We start from the raw sequence: 18272 nt of genomic DNA, 5'->3' as shown, positions 1-18272 counted from the left end.
TGCCCCTTGTCAGTGGGAAGGGGAGAGGCCGCTATGCCTTCAGGGGCAGGAACGTGCTTCAGCTGAATATTTCCTTGGTTCAGAAAGTGCTGGGGAGAAGACAACTTCACCTTGCACTTTGGAATGTTGCACTGTTTTAAATTGCTGGATCCTTTGGAGCCCTAGTTGGTTTTCTGTGAAAATTGCGTCTCACAGCCAGGCTCAGTGGCTCACACCTGTAATCTCAGCACTCTGGGAGGCCGAGGCAGGAGGATCGCTTGAGGTCAGGAGTTCGAAAGCAGCCTGAGCAACATAGTGAGACCTGGCCCCAGTTACTTGGGAGGCTGAGGTGGGAGGATTGCTTGAACCTGGAAAGTGGAGGTTGCAGTGAGCCAGGATCACACTACTGAGCGCCAACCTGGGCAACAGAGGGAGACCCTGTCTCAAAAAAAAAAAAAAAAAAAAAAAAGGGCTCAGCAGCTGATGTAGAATTGTAGGTTATGAGGGGCCTGACTTTCCTGATACTGTGATTAGGCTCTGGGAGAGTCTTTTCAAGCCCTATTAGCTAAGAAGAGGATATGTGTGGTGGGAGTGGTGGGGGAGCCTGTTTATCTCAACCACATGCAATCTGAGCACTCTCATTGCATCTTGCTAAAGTATCTTTTTTGAGACAAAGTCTCACTCTGTCACCCAGGCTGGAGTGCAATGGCATGATCTCTGCTCAGTGCAACCTCTGCCTACCAGGCTCAAGCAATTCTCCTGCCTCAGCCCCGCAAGTAGCTGGGATTACAGGGCTTACCACCACACCTGGCTAATTTTTTGTATATTTAGTAGAGAGGGGGTTTCACCATGTTGGCCAGGCTGGTCTCGAACTCCTGACCTCAGGTGATCCACCCGCCTTGGCCTCCCAAAGTACTGGGATTATAGGTGTGAGTCACTGTGCCCGGCCCTAAAGTCTCTTTTAATCTAGAATACTGAGAAGCCCTGTGGGGCCCTACAGGATGCCTCTCCTGGATGCGTCTGGAGGCCACTCCACAGAGCTACTTTTTGATTTTCCCACCCTGGTGTTTACAGCAACTGAGAATTAGTTCTAAAGGCTTGGCAAATTCAAATGAAACGTCTGGGCTGAAACGCGTGGTTCCGTCCCGTGAACCTGTACTCAACTTTCCCCTGCTCAAGATCTGAGGCACAAATCTCTGCATGAGCCGCCCCCTTCCAGAAACCAGCTCCTGGAGTAGGATTCTTTCTTCTTTTAAATGCTTGTTTGCTTTTTATCTGTTGCTTTTTTTTTTTTTTTTTTTTTTTTTTTTTTTGAGATGAAGTGCAGTCTCACTCTGTCACCAGGCTGGTGTACAGTGGCGCAATCTCGGCTCACTGCACCCTCTGCCTCCCGGTTCAAGTGATTCTCCTGCCTCAGCCTCCCGAGTAGCTGGGACTATAGGCATCTGCCACCACACCTGGCTAATTTTTTGTATTTTTAGTATAGATGGGGTTTCACCATGTTGGCCAGGATGGTCTCAATCTCTTGACCTCATGATCCACCTGCTTCAGCCTCTCAAAGAGCTGGGATTATAGACATGAGCCACTGCCCCCAGCCCAGTCACTGCATTCTTTGTCTTTTCCTCATGGTGCTATATTTGGCCTGTTTATCTAGACTCACCCAAAATAAGAAAAGTCCTGGATCAATTGAACACTAGGGAGGAGGCCAAAATCCTTCTCCTATGGAAAGTCCCTTGAAGTAGTGGGAGCCTCCAAGTTCACTGCCAGGCAAGCTGTCACAGACACCAAGGAACAGAGAGGCTCACAGGTTAAAGTACAGTGTTTGAAACACACTGCTTATTAAATGAATTGGAAACACAGGACAAAAAGCAAGGAGAAAGAGATAGGATAGGTAAGAACCCTGGAGACACGGGGCTACCAGGGCAGAAGAGCCACATGCCTGAGCCCTGCCCTCTTCCCCCACTCCTAGCCCCCACCGCCAGCCTTCTCCATGTTGCTGTGCTTCTGGGAGCCAGAGTAGAGGATGATCAAGTGCCCATGGCAAACGCTTCTTGGACAGAGGAGCCATGGAAGCAGAATGGGTCTCCCTAGTAGATGCAGACTTTAGCTTCATTAATACTGGGTACCTTCCAAATATATGAGCTTCCAGAATCTCAGCTCTGAAATAAAACATGACTTACAAAACAGGAGGGGCCGAGTGTGGTGGCTCACGCCTGTAATCCCAGCACTTTGGGAGGCCGAGGTGGGTGGATCACGAGGTCAGGAGATTGAGACCATCCTGTGAATGGCGAAACCCTGTCTCTACTAAAAATACAAAAAATTAGCTGGGTGTGGTGGTGGGCACCTGTGGTCCCAGCTGCTCAGGAGGCTGAGGTGGGAGAATGGCATGAACCTGGAAGGCAGAGCTTGCAGTGAGCCGAGATCGCGCCACTGCACTCCAGCTTGGGCGACAGAGGGAGACTTCGTTTCAACAACAACAACAACAACAACAACAACAACAACAACAGCAGCAACAACAGCAACAAAAAACCAGGAGGCCAGCCTGTGAGCTGTAGTTTGCTGATAAGATCTTTAGAAAGACTGCATTAAGATATTATCCAGCTTGATTACAGAGATTTTGGTGGCCCCTTAAGTTTTGTGCCAAGTGGAGCTCCTCTGCAGCCTCACTAAACCTGGCCCTGAGGGATGGAGCCACGACTGGGACACAGACAGCCTGGCCCACTAGTCCAGTAAACCTCCAAGCCACCGACGAAGTAGTTCCTGTGGTCCCAGGAGAGCTTGGGAGGTGAGTCGAGCACTCCTTCATCTGCCTGTGCCAGCCAATGTGAAAACACCTCTGTACACAGCAGGCACTGTGTCATTGTTAAGATGTGGAAACAGATGGCGCAGCATTAGGTACCTTACCTCCATCTGCACAGCTAGCTAGTCTGGGTCTGACCCTAGGACTCGGTTGCTAAAGCCACGCTATGGTAAACGTATCTGGCGTCTTCACCTGAAACTAGACAAACAAAGGCCTGGAATAAGGGTTTTACCCTGAAAAGAAACCAAACATACACAGAAGGCACAGGCAGGGACGGGAGAAACAGAAGAGGCGTGGGAGGGGAGCGACTGGCAGAGGAATGGAGATGGAGTGGGTAAGGGGAGGTAAGAGAGATGGAGGCAGTGAAAGGGAGGCCCCTTAGGGATGCCTTTCATAGCAGAGGGCTCCAGAATTGAGCGCGTGTGTGATTTTCCATGCGCCCTCCATGACAGCCCTGGGAAGCACATGGAAGAGACTGCAGGCGGGGAGCCGTGGGGCTGGATGTGTGGCAACCTGCTTGCCCAGGGACACGCCAGGAGGTGAGCCCGGGTCTCTCAGGCCACGTCTGCCGCACGCGCATCTGATTTCTCCACGAATGCTCACGTTCTTTGAGGGCTGAGAATAGATTCTGATAAGATTAGTAGCAAGAACTTGCTATCTTCCAGGCATTGAGGTGAGGCAACTATCCCCAAATCTCACACATCATAAGCGACAGAACCCTCGCGAGCCCAGGCAAGCCACCTCTGCTTGGACACGCTGCCTCATCTGCCTCTGGACCAGGGCTTTCTCTGTACCAGATTGAGAACCGGGGCTGTCTACACCACACAGCTCACGGTCTACATTAACGTGACTTCATTGGCCTATTGTCCTCCTCAACATGAATTTACGATTCCAGCAAACTTGCCAGAGAGCTGTAGATAACTTTATCTTTCCAACATCTTCTGAAAAGACCCATCAGCTTTTCAATACAAAACATCAAACCCTCCCAAGACTCTTTTTACCCTGCCTCAAAATCACCGATTTGCTGTGTCATCCGGCAGTCCTCACCTATTACAGCATGGTCCTCACCCAAGCCTAATCAAGTCCCCATTCAATGGGAAAACCCACCTGGAATCAGACTTTAGCATCTCAATAAAGATGCCAGCTTTGTCCTCCTCCCTCTGCCTCTTGTTCCGCACAGTCAGAATCTACAGGGCTCTGTGTGCTTATCAACAGATTGTTTCAGTGACACTTTGGGGAGTTAGCATTTGATAACACACAAAGAAAAGAGAAAAGGGAGATTTAAAAAAAAGCGGGGGCGGGCACAATGGCTCACGCCTGTAATCCTAGCACGTTGGGAGGCTGATGCAGATGGATTGCCTGAGGTCAGGAGTTCAAGACCAGTGTGGCCAACATGGTGAAACCCTGTCTCTACTAAAAATACAAAAAAATTAGCCGGGCATGGTGGTGTGCATCTGTAGTCACAGCTACTCGGGAGGCTGAGGCAGGGGACTTGCTTGAACCAGGAAGGTGGAGGTTGCAGTGATCCGAGATCATGCCACTGCACTCCAGCCTGGGCGACAGAACGAGACTCTGTGTCCAAAAAGAAGGAGGAGGAGGAGGAGGAGGAAGAAGAGGAGGAAGGAGAAGAAGAAGAAGAAGAAGAAGGAGGAAGAGGAGGAAGAGGAGGATGACGGAGGAAGAAAGAAGAAGGAGAAGAAGAAGAGGAAGAGGAAGAAGAGGAAGAGGAAGAGAAGAAAGGAAGAAGAAGAAGAAGAAGAGGAAGAGGAGGAGGAGGAGGAGGAGGAGGAAGAGGAGGAGGAAGAGGAGGAGGAAGAGGAGGAGGCGGCACCACCACCATGGGGACATTTCACGAGGGACAAGTGATTATGCCATCTCCCAGTAGTGAAATTCCACCGTTTAGGCATGGTGCTCAGATGACACCTGGGACTTTTTTGCAGTTTAGCAGAAGTGGTGGCCAGCCCTGAGCTCCAGGGCTGCATGTGCTCCCCTTGAGCTCCTTGCACGGGAAGTTGCAGATTCCTAGGAAAGCTGTAGTTTCCCTTCCATGCCCCGAAGGGAATGTTGCATCTGCTGCAGTTTGCCTTTGACAGGAAAACACTCCCTCCTTCAGCAGCCCAAACCCACACCCTCTCCCTTGTCTTCCAGCGATGCTTGGGCAAGGAAGCCTGGGCTCTGCAGCCAGGGCCTGTGCTGCTCTCGGAGTCCTTGGCCTCTCAGCCACAGTGACTGTCACCCTGGTCACGGATCACTGCTGCCATCTGCTGTCACCATCCTCTCAGGTCAGCTGGCCTGGACTTCCCCCGCTGGCCTGGCCCCACCTCCCTGCTCCAAGGAGCAGAAGCCAACTATGACTCCATGCGCTCCCCAGCTGGGGCAGCCACTCTGCTGTGTTGGTCTACAGGGCCCAGGTTTTTCCCTCACAGCAACCACTGTCCCCCTCAGCTCATCCTCTCGCATGTGAGTGGCCTTCCATGTGGCCCACACCAGGATTAGGGACCTGCCGTGCATCCCAGGAACTGAGGGAGAACTGGGCAGCTGAAGATCTGTCCTTCCATGCCCAGCGATGCTACGGATTGCACACTAACAGGAACCTCATGTTGGATCAAGAACACTAAGAGGTTTTCCGCCTAGAATCCCAATGGGAAGCAGGACAAGGGAGCTTCTGCCCTCAGCGCCCATCAGCCTGTTCATAGTCAGCTCACAACCCGGTGGCCAGGAGGGACAGACAGGGCTGTCTCAGTCTGCGGCAGGTGCCATAGCAAAGAATCATGGGCTGGGAGGCTGAAGCAACGGAAACTTATTTCCTCTCAGTTCTGGAGGCTGAAGTCCAAGACCAAGGTGTTGGCAGGGTTGGGTTCTGGTGAAGCCTCTCCTTGACTTGGATGGCTGTCTTCTCCCTGTGTCCTCACATGGTCTGCCCTCTGTGTGGGTCTCTGTGCCCAAATTTCCTCTTCTTAAGAGGACACCAGTCAGACATGCCTTCAAATGAGGCTGAGGATACCCACAGATAAGCCTGGAAACTGAGTTGAGGTAAAAGGAGGTTGATAAAAAATGGAGCTTGCAGGAGCAAACATGGGGCCCCCGAGAGCAGATGTGCTCCAAGAAGATTCTAGAATAGGAGGAAGACATCCAAATGTGTCTGAGATTCTGGTTACAAAACGGGTTTATCAAGCCAACAAAAATTCATCTGTCAGTATTCACATGACCTCCCTTACACCCCTTGGCTGGTGAGGGCTGGGTATTACCAGGTTTTTTGAATTGAATTGAAAAAGAGAAAAAAGGAAAAAGTAGGCCTGGTTGATTGACAAGATTTTCATGGGCGTTTATTCTTTAATAAGCAGTTTTGGGGCCATTTATCATGTAACTCTTAACCTACTATCCTTTTCAACTTTAATGAAATGTGTTCTTTGTATGGAATTTTCATAATTTTGCTTTCTCTATTAGAGAAGTTGTTAGGATTTGATGATGAGCTCTAAGCCAGCTGAATATTCTTTAGAAGTTTTCCAAGTATCTGATAGAGTTTATCAGCTTCTTTTTCCTAGCTGCTTTGGTGCCTCTCTGAATGATTACAGAATTCTTTCATAATTGTGCCAAGCATGAAATGATAATGAACCACTCCTAATCAGAAAGTAACTTCACAGACCAGGAAGAGGCCAGCACTGGTTTACTGAGTAATGAAAGACCAACAGCTCCCCTTAGCGGCATAATGGGGGTACTACCTGCTCACACTAGCTAACAGGAACCCTGTGAAGTGAGCACAAATTCAGATTTAAACCTCATTTTATTGCAGATTTTCACAGGCAGAATAAAAAACTGCAGGTGCAAATATTAATTATCAACTAGGAATAAGTTACATAATACATTGGTTATTCTTTTTGTAACTGAAAGACTTTATACTATCATGCATACATTTAAATAATGGAATCTGAATAAACACAGATAAAAGTGAATTTAAATTATTTTAAAACACTCACTCATCTTAACGTCAAGATATAATCCCCAGGGTGTATTAAAAGAATAGCTTGTTTTGCTAGATTATTGGTAAGAACAAAATATTGTAACTGAATTTTCATGAGAAATTAATAAATATGGTTCAATAACTGCCACTAATACATTTGGGGGAAATAATGAAATGCCAAGGAAAGAAAAACATATCCAATTTTTCTTTTCAAAACTTTCTTTGAGTCTGAATCAGGCTTAGAAGATATTTGTGACATCAGTTACTGCCTTTCCTAGTCGCCTCACTCATCTAAATGGAAAATTATTCTGCATCATTCTGAGTTACTGTGAGACAAGAGAAAAAAGATACCCGGAAGACTTTGAAAGTTAAACTGAAAGAGACCCAAAGGCCAAATTACTCAGAGCCACACGTTGCATAGAGAAATCAAATCAATAAAGATCTGATGGTTGGGCATGGTGGCTAACGCCTTTAATCTCAGCACTTCAGGAGGCCGAGGTGGCGGATCACGAGGTCAAGAGATCGAGACCATCCTGGCCAACATGGTGAAACCTTATCTCTACTAAAAATGCAAAAATTATCTGGGCATGGTGGCGTGTGCCTGTGGTCCCAGCTACCTGAGAGGCTGAGGCAGGAGAATCACTTTAACCCGGGAGGCGGAAGTTGCAGTGAGCTGAGATCACACCATTGTACTCCAGTCTGGTAACAGAGTGAGACTTTGTTTTCTTTAAAAAAAAAAAAAAAAAAAAAAAAAAAAAAAAGACCGTGGAGTTTTGACCGTGGAGAAATCATGTCTTCAGACTCTACCAGTACTGAATATGAATATGTGTTAATGTTATTTATCCACAGTCTAATTACATTCACTTACCATATTAGATGCAAGCTACCACCAAAGCAAATTGAGAAAAGTAAGCCATCAAGAATTGGTTAACATTTAGTATTAACCTACCATTTTTCACATCCAACAAAATGATCAAAGAGAAGATCAAGCATTAAACCAGAAACTGAAACATTCACAGTTGTTTGATTTTGCAGGCAGAAATACAAATCCAGTAATTCAGGGTTAGCTACAGAGTTTCTGATACAAACATGTAGAAAATGAGTTTCAAGGCAATTAGTTTTCATTAGCAGAATCTGATGGATCAAAAACAAATTAAGTCTTAACGTGTGTAATTTCTGGAATAGGATCCAAATTTGGAGTCCTAGCTACCGCCAGCAGTGATTATTTGGGACTGTCTAGCCTGCCCAAGCCTTTTAAATGCACGTGTGCTGGCCACAGAAATGTGTGGCCATGTGAGACGGTCACCATCTCTGGCTGGAGAGTTAATTCAGTCCATCTCCCATTTAACCCTCTGTGCCTCATGGAAGACCTTAGTTCCTGTATTCTGTTCTTTTTCCCTCTGTACATATGCTTTTAAAAACTTACCTGTGGTGGGCCGGATGCGGTGGTTCATGCCTGTAATCCCAGCACTTTGGGAGGCCAAGGCAGGCAGATCACGAGGTCAGGGGATCGAGACCATTCTGGCGAACATAGTGAAACTCCGTCTCTGTTAAAAATACAAATAAAATTAGCTGGGCGTGGTGGCGGTCGCCTGTAGTCCTAGCTACTCGGGAGGCTGAGGCAGGAGAATGGCGTGAACCCGGGAGGAGGACCTTGCAGTGAGCTGAGATAGCACCACTGCACTCCAGCCTGGGTGACAGAATGAGACTCCGTCTCAAAAATAAATAAATTAATTAAACACCTTATCTGTGGTGATAAAGGAAGCATATTTTCAAAAGTAGCATATTAGCATCTTTTCAATTATTGTAAAGAGCCTATGGGGGTGTGATGTGATATGGCAATTGTTCAGGTTAAAATGAAATGACAGTGAAGGACTTGTGATTTCAACAGTCTGGGTACTAGATACCCTGACCAGTTCTTCCGTTTGTATAAACTAAATATGCTGAACAAAAAATTCTAATACATTGATAAACCAGTATGAATGTAAGGCATGCATAGAGGCCAAAACTAAGTGAAAGGAGAACCTGAAATTGGAAGTAGATAGGAGAGGTTTAGCCCTGAGCACATTTGCCAAACCTGATATCTTGGTCTCTGGTTTTCATGGGTAGCCCAAGAAAGAGACTCTTGTAGGAGACCTCCCTTATGGTAAGCTGGAGTCTTAAACAGTTACCTACTTGGTGTCAGGGTAGACGAAGGATATGGATACTCTACCCCAGGGACTGTAAGGCTAATTGCCTAGCTTACATCCTTGGGTTAGAGTGAACAATAAATCTTCCTTGAAAATGTATCATTACCAGGTAGTCTTCTATAGACTTTTACCTTGAATTCATTCATTTTTTTTTGTGGTCCCAAACTTTTCCAAACCATCATTTAGTTTGTAGTAGTCCAGGCCTGGTGGGCTCTGAGATAACTGGCAAAAGCAGATGAGCATTGTCTCTGCAGGCATTTACCTTCAGATGAGGCCTCCAAGAACTCCCTCATATAAAATTCCAAGAAACACAAACTTAATGTTGAAAACCACAAAAACATGCAAGGAATCGAGTCACCATGCTCAAGAGCTGGCAAAAATAAAGACAGCCGAATTAGACCCACAAAGACAACGAGTATTGGAATTATCAGATACAGAATATAAAATAAGAATGTCTAATATGTTTTAATGAAATAAAAGTGGAAGCTTAAAAGTTTTTTAAAAAGCAAGTTTAAAAGTAAAAGTAAGGCCAGGCCTGGTGGCTCACACCTGTAATCCCAGCATTTTGGGAGGCTGAGGCAGGCGGATCATGAGGTCAGGAGATCGAGACCATCCTGGCTAACATGGTGAAACCCCATCTCTACTAAAAATACAAAAAATTAGCTGGGCGTAGTGGTGGTCACCTGTAGTCCCAGCTACTCGGGAGGCTGAGGTGAAAGAATGGCGTGAACCTGGGAGGTGGAACTCGCAGTGAGCTGAGATCACGCCACTGCACTCCAGCCTGGGCGACACAGTGAGACTCCATCTCAAAAAAAAAAAAAAAAAAAAAGTAAAAGTAAAATTTATAGACAAGATATGTATAATGATTGACATGAAAACCGTTGAAAAGTTTTGGCAGCTGTTTATTTGTACCTAGTGAGAATTAGCAAAAAGAACATTATTTCTGAAGAAATTATTCAGAGTTCAGTGCCTGAGACAAACAGGGAAAACAGGACAGAAACATTAAGAGATGTGGAAGCTACAGGGAAAAGGGATAATATATGAAGGGACCAAAGGCAATATTTGAAGAGATAATAGCTGTGGATTTTTCGGAACCGATAAAAGACGTTGACTCACAGATGAACTAAACACAATTTTCAAGCACAATTGAAAGAAACAGAAATCCACCCGTAGTCATATCAGAGTGAGACAAAGACAAAGAGACCTCTGTAAAAGCCAATGAGAAAACACAGATTAACTACATTTGAATGACATTTAGTCTGAGATCTGATTTCTCACTGGCACCAGTGGGAGGCCCAGGAGAGGGAAATAGTATTTTCCATGTCCTTAGAGAAAACAGATGTCAGGCCAGATGCTGTGGCTCATGTCAGTAATCCCAGCACTTTGGGAGGCCAAGGCAGGTGAATCACCTGAGGTCAGGAGTTTGAGACCAGCCTGGCCATAATGGTGAAACACCATCTCTACTAAACATACAAAAAATTAGCTAGGCATAGTGGTGGCTGCCTGTAATCCCAGCTACTCAGGAGACTAAGGCAGGAGAATTGCTTGAACCCAGGAGGTAGAGGTAGCAGTGAGCAGAGATTGTGCCACTGCACTCCAGCCTGGGCAACAAGAGCAAGACTCTGTCTCAAAAATATCAAGAAAATAGATGTCAATTTAGAACTGTATTCATTTAAATTAATAAAAACAGAATTTTCCAGCCACCAACCTTTGCTAAGGAAATTGTGAAAGATGTATTTAATGAGAAGGACAGTGAGTCCAAGTGTAGATCTAAGATGCGAGAATGATGGCTGAGAAACGGTCAATTTATGTGAGCACTGACTATATGAAGTAATGTCAAAAAATCCTGTAGGATTAAACAAAAACAAAGAGGAACAAAAATGCAGTACACAAAGAAGAGTAATCAAAGTGATAGTGTTCCAAATTCCTTGTATCATTTAGGAAAACTGTGAAACTATTGATTAACTTTAGACTTGGGTAATGGAATATTTGTGTTAAAATGTCTGGGGTGGGGTTGCTTCCAAAATGACCAAATAGGAACAGCTCTGGTTTGCAGCTCCCAGCAAGACTGATGCGGAAGACGGGTGATTTCTGCATTTCCAACTGAGGTACCTGGTTCATCCCATTGGGACTGGTTGGACAGTGGGTGAAGCCCACAGAGGGTGAGCCAAAGCAGGGTGGTGCGTCGCCTCACCTAGGAAGTGCAAGGGGTCGAGCAATTTCCCTTTCCTAGCCAAGGAATGCTGTGACAGACTGTACATGGAAAACAGGTACACTACCACCCAAATATCACTCTTTTCAATGGTGTTAGCAACCAGCAGACCAGGAGATTCCCTCGTGTGCCTGGCTCAGCGGGTCCCACGCCAATGGAGCCTTGCTCACTGCTAGCACAACAGTCTGAGATCAACCTGAGAGGCTGCAGCCTGGCAGGGGGAAGGGCATCCACCATTGCTGAGGCTTGAATAGGTAAACAAAGTGGCCAGAAGCTCAAACTGGGCAGAGCCCACCACAGCTCAGCAAGGCCTGCTACCTCTGTAGACTCCACCTCTGGGGGCAGGGCATAGCTGAACAAAAATCAGCAGACAACTTCTGCAGACTTAAATGTCCCTGTCTGACAACTCTGAAGAGAGCAGTGGTTCTCCCAGCATGGTGTTCAAGCTCTGAGAACAGACAGAACTGCCTCCTCAAGTGGGTCCCTGACCCCCATGTAGCCTGACTGGGAGACACCTCCCAGTAGGGGCTGACAGACACCTCATACAGGTGGGTGCCCCTCTAGGATGAAGCTTCCAGAGGAAGGATCAGGCAGCAATATTTGCTGTTCTGCAGCCTCCGCTGGTGATACCCAGGCAAACAGGGTCTGGAGTGGACCTCCAGCAAACTCCGACAAATCTGCAGCTGAAGGGGCTGACTAGTAGAAGGAAAACTAACAAACAGAAAGGAATAGTATCAACATCAACAAAAAGGACATCCACACCAAAACCCCATCTGTAGGTCACCAACATCAAAGACCAAAGGTAGATAAAATCACAAAGATGGGGAGAAACCAGAGCAGAAAACCTGAAAATTCCAAAACCAGAGTGCCTCTTCTCCTCCAAAGGATCGTAGCTCCTTGCCAGCAACAGAACAAAACTGAGCAGAGAATGACTTTGACGAATTGACAGAAGAAGGCTTCAGAAGATCGGTAATAACAAATTTCTCCGAGCTATAGAAGCATGTTCTAGCCCATTGCAAGGAAGCTAAAAACCTTGAAAAAAGGTTAGACAAATGGCTAACTAGGATAAACAGTGTTGATAAGACCTTAAATGACCTGAGGGAGCTGAAAACCACAGCACAAGAACTTTGTGACGCATACACAAGCTTCAATAGCTGATTCGATCAAGTGGAAGAAAGGATATCAGTGATTGAAGATCAAATGAATGAGATGAAGCAAGATGACAAGATTAGAGAAAAAAGAGTAAAAAGAAATGAGCAAGTCTCGAAGAAATATGGGACTATGTGAAAAGACCACATCTCTGTTTGATTGGTGAACCTGAAAGTGACGGGGAGAATGGAACCAAGTTAGAAAACACTCTTCAGGATATTATCCAGAACTTTCCCAACCTAGCAAGGCAGGCCAACATTCAAATTCAGGAAATACAGAGAACACTACAAAGATACTCCTCAAGAAGAACAACCCCAAGACACATAACTGTCAGTTTCACCAAGGTTGAAATGAAGGAAAAAATGTTAAGGGCAGCCAGAGAGAAAGGTCGGGTTACCCACAAAGGAAAGCCCATCAGACTAACAGTGAATCTCTCAGCAGAAACCCTACAAACCAGAAGAGAGTGGGGCCAATATTCAACATTCTTAAAGAAAAGAATTTTCAACCCAGAATTTCATATCTGCCCAAACTAAGCATCATAAGTGAAGGGGAAATAAAATACTTTACAGACAAGCAAATGCTGAGAGATTTTACCAGGGCTGCCTTGCAAGAGCTCCTGAAGGAAGCACTAAACATGGAAAGGAACAACTGGTACCAGCCACTGCAAAAACATGCTAAATCGTAAAGACCATCGATGCTAGGAAGAAACTGCATCAATTAACGGGCAAAATAAAGAAACTGCATCAATTAATGAGCAAAATAACTAGCTAACATCATAATGACAGGATCAAATTCACACATAACAATATTAACCTTAAACGTAAATGGGCTAAATTCCCCCATTAAAAGGCACAGACTGGCAAATTGGATAAAGAGTCAAGACCCATCAGTGTGCTGTATTCAGGAGACCCATCTTACATGCAGAGACACACATAGGCTCAAAATAAAGGGATGGAGGAAGATCTACCGAACAAATGGAAAAAAAAAAAAAGAACAGGAATCACACTCCTAGTCTCTGATAAAATAGTATAAACCAACAAAGATCGAAAGAGACAAAGAAGGCCATTACATAATGGTAAAGGGGTCAATTCAACAAGAAGAGCTAACTATCCTAAATATATATGCACCCAATACAGGCACACCCAGATTCATAAAGTAAGCCCTTAGAGACCTACAAAGAAACTTAGACTACCACACAATAATAATGGGAGACTTTAACACCCCACTGTAAATATTAGATCAACGAGACAGAAGGTTAACAAGGATATCCAGGATTTAAACTCAGCTCTGCACCAAGTGGACCTAATAGACATCTACAGAACTCTCCACCCCAAATCAACAGAATATACACTCTTCTCAGCACCACATTGCACTTATTCTAAAATTGACCACATAGTTGGAAGTAAAACACAACTCAGCAAATGTAAAAGAACAGAAATCACAACAAGCTGTCTCTCAGACCACAGTGAAATCAAATTAGAACTCAGGATTAAGAAATTCACTCAAAACCACACAACTACATGGAAACTGAATAACCTGCTCCTGAATGACTTCTGGGTAAATAAAGAAATGAAGGCAGAAATAAAGATGTTCTTTGAAACCAATGAGAATAAAGACGCAACATACCAGAATCTCTGGGACACAATTAAAGTAGTGTGTAGAGGGATATTTATAGCACTAAACGCCCACAAGAGAAAGCAAGAAAGATCTAAAATGGACACCCTAACATCACAATTAAAAGTGCTAGAGAAGCAAGAGCAAACAAATTCAAAAGCTAGCAGAAGGCAAGAAATAACTAAGATCAGAGCAGAACTGAAGGAGATAGTGACAAAAAAAAAAAAACCCCCAAAAAACAATGAGTCCAGGAGCTGGTTTTTTGAAAAGATCAACAAAATACATAGACCACTAGCAATATTAATAAAGAAGAAAAGAAAGAAGAATCAAATAGATGCAATAAAAAAATAAAAAATGATAAAATGATCCTACATAAATACAAACTACTATCAGAGAATACTATAAACACCTCTATGCAAATAAACTAGAAAATCTAGAAGAAATGGATAAATTCCTGGACACATACACCCTCCCAAGACTAAACCAGGAAGAAGTTGAATCTCTGAACAGACCAGTAACAGGCTTTGAAATTGAGGCAATAATTAATAGCCTACCAACCAAAAAAAGTCTAGGACCAGATGGATTCACAGCCAAATTCTACCAGAGCTACAAAGAGAAGCTGGTACCATTCCTTCTGAAACTATTCCAATCAATAGAAAAAGAGGGAATCCTCCCTAACTCATTTTATGAGGCCAGCATCATCCTGATATCAAAGCCTGGCAGAGACACAACAACAACAAAAAAGAGAAATTTAGGCCAATATCCCTGATGAACATCAATGCAAAAATCCTCAGTAAAATACTGGCAAGTCAAATCCAGCAGCACATCAAAAAGCTTATCCACCACGATCAAGTCAGCTTCATCCCTGGGATGCAAGGCTGATTCAACAAATGCAAATCAATAAACGTAATCCGTCACATAACAGAACTAATGACAAAAAACACATGATTACCTCAATAGATGCAGAAAATTCTGCATCTGTTGACAAAATTCAATAGCCCTTCATGCTAAAAACTCTCAATAAACTAGGTATTGATGGAAAATATCTCAAAATAATAAGAGCTATTTATGACAAACCCACAGCCAGTATCACACTGAATGGGCAAAAACTGGAAGCATTCCCTTTGAAAACAAGCACAAGACAAGGATGTCCTCTCTCAACCCTGCTATTCAACATAGTGTTGGAAGTTCTGGCCAGGGCAATCAGGCAAGGGAAAGAAATAAAGGGTATTCAATTAGGAAAAGAGGAAGTCAAATTGTCCCTGTTTGCAGATGACATGATTGTATATTTAGGAAACCCCATCATCTCAGCCCCAAATCTTCTTAAGGTGATAAGCAACTTCAGCAAAGTCTCAGGGTACAAAATCAATGTGCAAAAATCACAAGCATTCCTATACACCAATAAACAGAGAGAGAGAGCCCAATCATGAGTGAACTCCTATTCACAATTGCTACAAAGAAAATAAAATACCTAGAAGGGATGTGAAGGACCTCTTCAAGGAGAACTACAAACCACTGCTCAACGAAATAAAAGAGGAAACAAAGAAATGTAAGAACATTCCATGCTCAAGGATAGGAAGAATCAATATTGTGAAAATGGCCATACTGCTCAAGGTAATTTATAGATTCAATGCCATCCCCATATAGCTACCAATGACTTTCTTCACAGAATTGGAAAAAACTACTCTAAATTTCATATGGAACCAAAAAAGAGCCCACATAGCAAAGACAATCCTAAGCAAAGAGAACAAAGCTGGAGGCATCATGCTACCTGACTTCAAACTATACTACAAGTTTACAGAAACCAAAACAGCATGGTACTGGTACCAAAACAAACATATAGACAAATGGAACAGAACAGAGGCCTCAGAAATAACACCACATATCTACAACCATCTGATCTTTGACAAACCTGACAAAAACAAGAAATGGGGAAAGGATTCCCTATTTAATAAATGGTGCTGGGAAAACTGGCTAGCTGTATGTAGAAAACTGAAACTGGATCCGTTTCTTACACATTATACAAAAATTAACTCAAGATCTATTAAAGACTTAAATATAAGACCTAAAACCATAAAAACCCTAGAAGAAAACCTAGGCAATACCATTCAGGACATAGGCAGGGGCAAAGACTTCATGACTAAAACACCAAAAGCAATGGCAACAAAACCCACAATAGACAAATGAGATCTAATTAAACTAAAGAGCTTCTGCACAGCAAAAGAAACTATCAGCAGAGTGAACAGGCAACCTACAGAATGGGAGAAAATTTTAAAATCTACCCATCTGACAAAGGGCTAATATCCAGAATCTACAAAGAACTTAAACAAATTTACAAGAAAAAGCAAACAACCCCATCAAAAAGTGGGCAAAGGATATGAACAGACATTTCTCAAAAGAAGACATTTATGCAGCCAACAGACACATGAAAAAATGCTCATCATCCCTGATCATCAGATAAATGCAAATCAAAACCACAATGAGATACCATCTCATGCCAGTTAGAATGGCGATCATTAAAAAGTCAGGAAATAACACATGCCAAGGAGGATGTGGAGAAATAGGAATGCTTTTACACTGTTGGGAGTGTAAATTAGTTCAACCATTGTGGAAGACAGTGTGGCAATTCCTCAAGAAGCTAGAACTAGAAATACTATTTGACCCAGCAATCCCATTACTGGGTATATACCCAAAGGACTATAAATCATGCTACTATAAAGACACATGCACACATATGTTTATTGCAGCACCATTCACAATAGCAAAGACTTCGAACCAATCCAAATGTCCATAAATGATAGACTGGATTAAGAAAATGTGGCACATATACACCATGGAATACTACGCAGCCATAAAAAAGGATGAGTTTATGTCCTTTGTAGGGACATGGATGAGGCTGGAAACCATCATTCTCAGCAAACTATCGCAAGAACAGAAAACCAAACACCACATGTTCTCACTCATAGGTGGGAATTGAACAATGAGAACACACGGACACAGGGCAGGGAACATCACACACCGGGCCTGTCAGAGGGCTGGTGGCTGGGGGTGGGATAGCATTAGGAGATATATCTAATGTAAATGACGAGTTGATGGGTGCAGCAAACCACCATGGCACATGTATATCTATATATCAAACCTGCATGTTGTGCACATGTGTGCCAGAACTTAAAGTATAATTAAAAAAAAAAAAAAAAGGTCTGGAGTGACCACTACACACTTCCTTCACGCCAGAGGCTCCAGAAAGTCTATCTTCAATCCACACCTCTGCCCTAAACACCAAACTCACAGATTGAACTACTTACTTGACATCACCACTTGGATGTCTGTTGGACAATTCAAACTTACACACATCCTAAACCCGTCTTTCCCCTTCAAAAGACAAGCAACAAGAAACAAAACAAAACAAAAATAAACCTTGTTGCACTTGAACGCCTTTTCATGTCATTTGATGGCAATGTCATCAAAACTCCATTTGCTCAATCCTAACACCTCTTTCTCAATCCACCAGGGAATGTGAATGACTCTAAAAACTATCTCCAGAACTCACTTCCCACTGCCAAGGTGCCGCTCTGAGCTGGTGTCACTTCTCACCTGGATCACTGGCTTCTGTCCCCCCATTTCTATCATTGGCCCTCAAAACTGTTTTTCTTACAGCCTCCAGGGTGATCCCTTTAAAATGTTGAGTCAGACCATATTGGTTCTCTGCTAAAACTGTTGCTGGGCCTGTGTGAGTTGAAGCAATTGGCTTCTGTAATCCTGTCGGGATTTTCTGGCTCTTTTCCAGGACTTGAGTAGTCTCATCACATGTATACACCCACCAGTGCTCACCCGCTGGCTGGAGGGCCCCTTAGCAGATCTCTGGTGCTCTCTCTGTCTCTCTGTGTAACTCTCATCTCTGCCGTTCCCTCCCCTGCAAACTCCAGCCACTCTGGCCTCCCCATACTCCCAGCACTGTCTCCTGAACCATCTGTTTCTGATTCCCTCCTTTCCAGCAAGTGAGCTGGGCAAGCAGGGCTCACCCTGTTGGTGTCCTCTAGCTCAGGGGTCATTGTCCTGCACTGTTTGATGTCCAATGTCTGAAAACCATTGTTTTGTGTATTTTGTCCTATTTTTTAGACATCCCATCTTGACTAGAAGTGACAGTCTGAAATTTACTATTTATACTGATTCTGCTTTACTCAATCCTGTCTTTTTTCTGCTTGCCTGTCCACTTCTAATCAGGTGTTAGGATTTCCTTAAGCCAAAGCCATATTCAATGGGAACCAAGGATTGGGAAGAAAGAAAGAACAGAAAATTAATGAAGCTAAAACAGTGAGACACACCTTCACTGGGTAACTTCCACAGGTGAGGCACTGTGCTGGGTAC

Source organism: Rhinopithecus roxellana, chromosome 21, assembly GCF_007565055.1.
Source record: "Rhinopithecus roxellana isolate Shanxi Qingling chromosome 21, ASM756505v1, whole genome shotgun sequence".
NCBI lineage: Eukaryota > Metazoa > Chordata > Mammalia > Primates > Cercopithecidae > Rhinopithecus > Rhinopithecus roxellana.
This window is presented reverse-complemented; position numbering follows the sequence as displayed.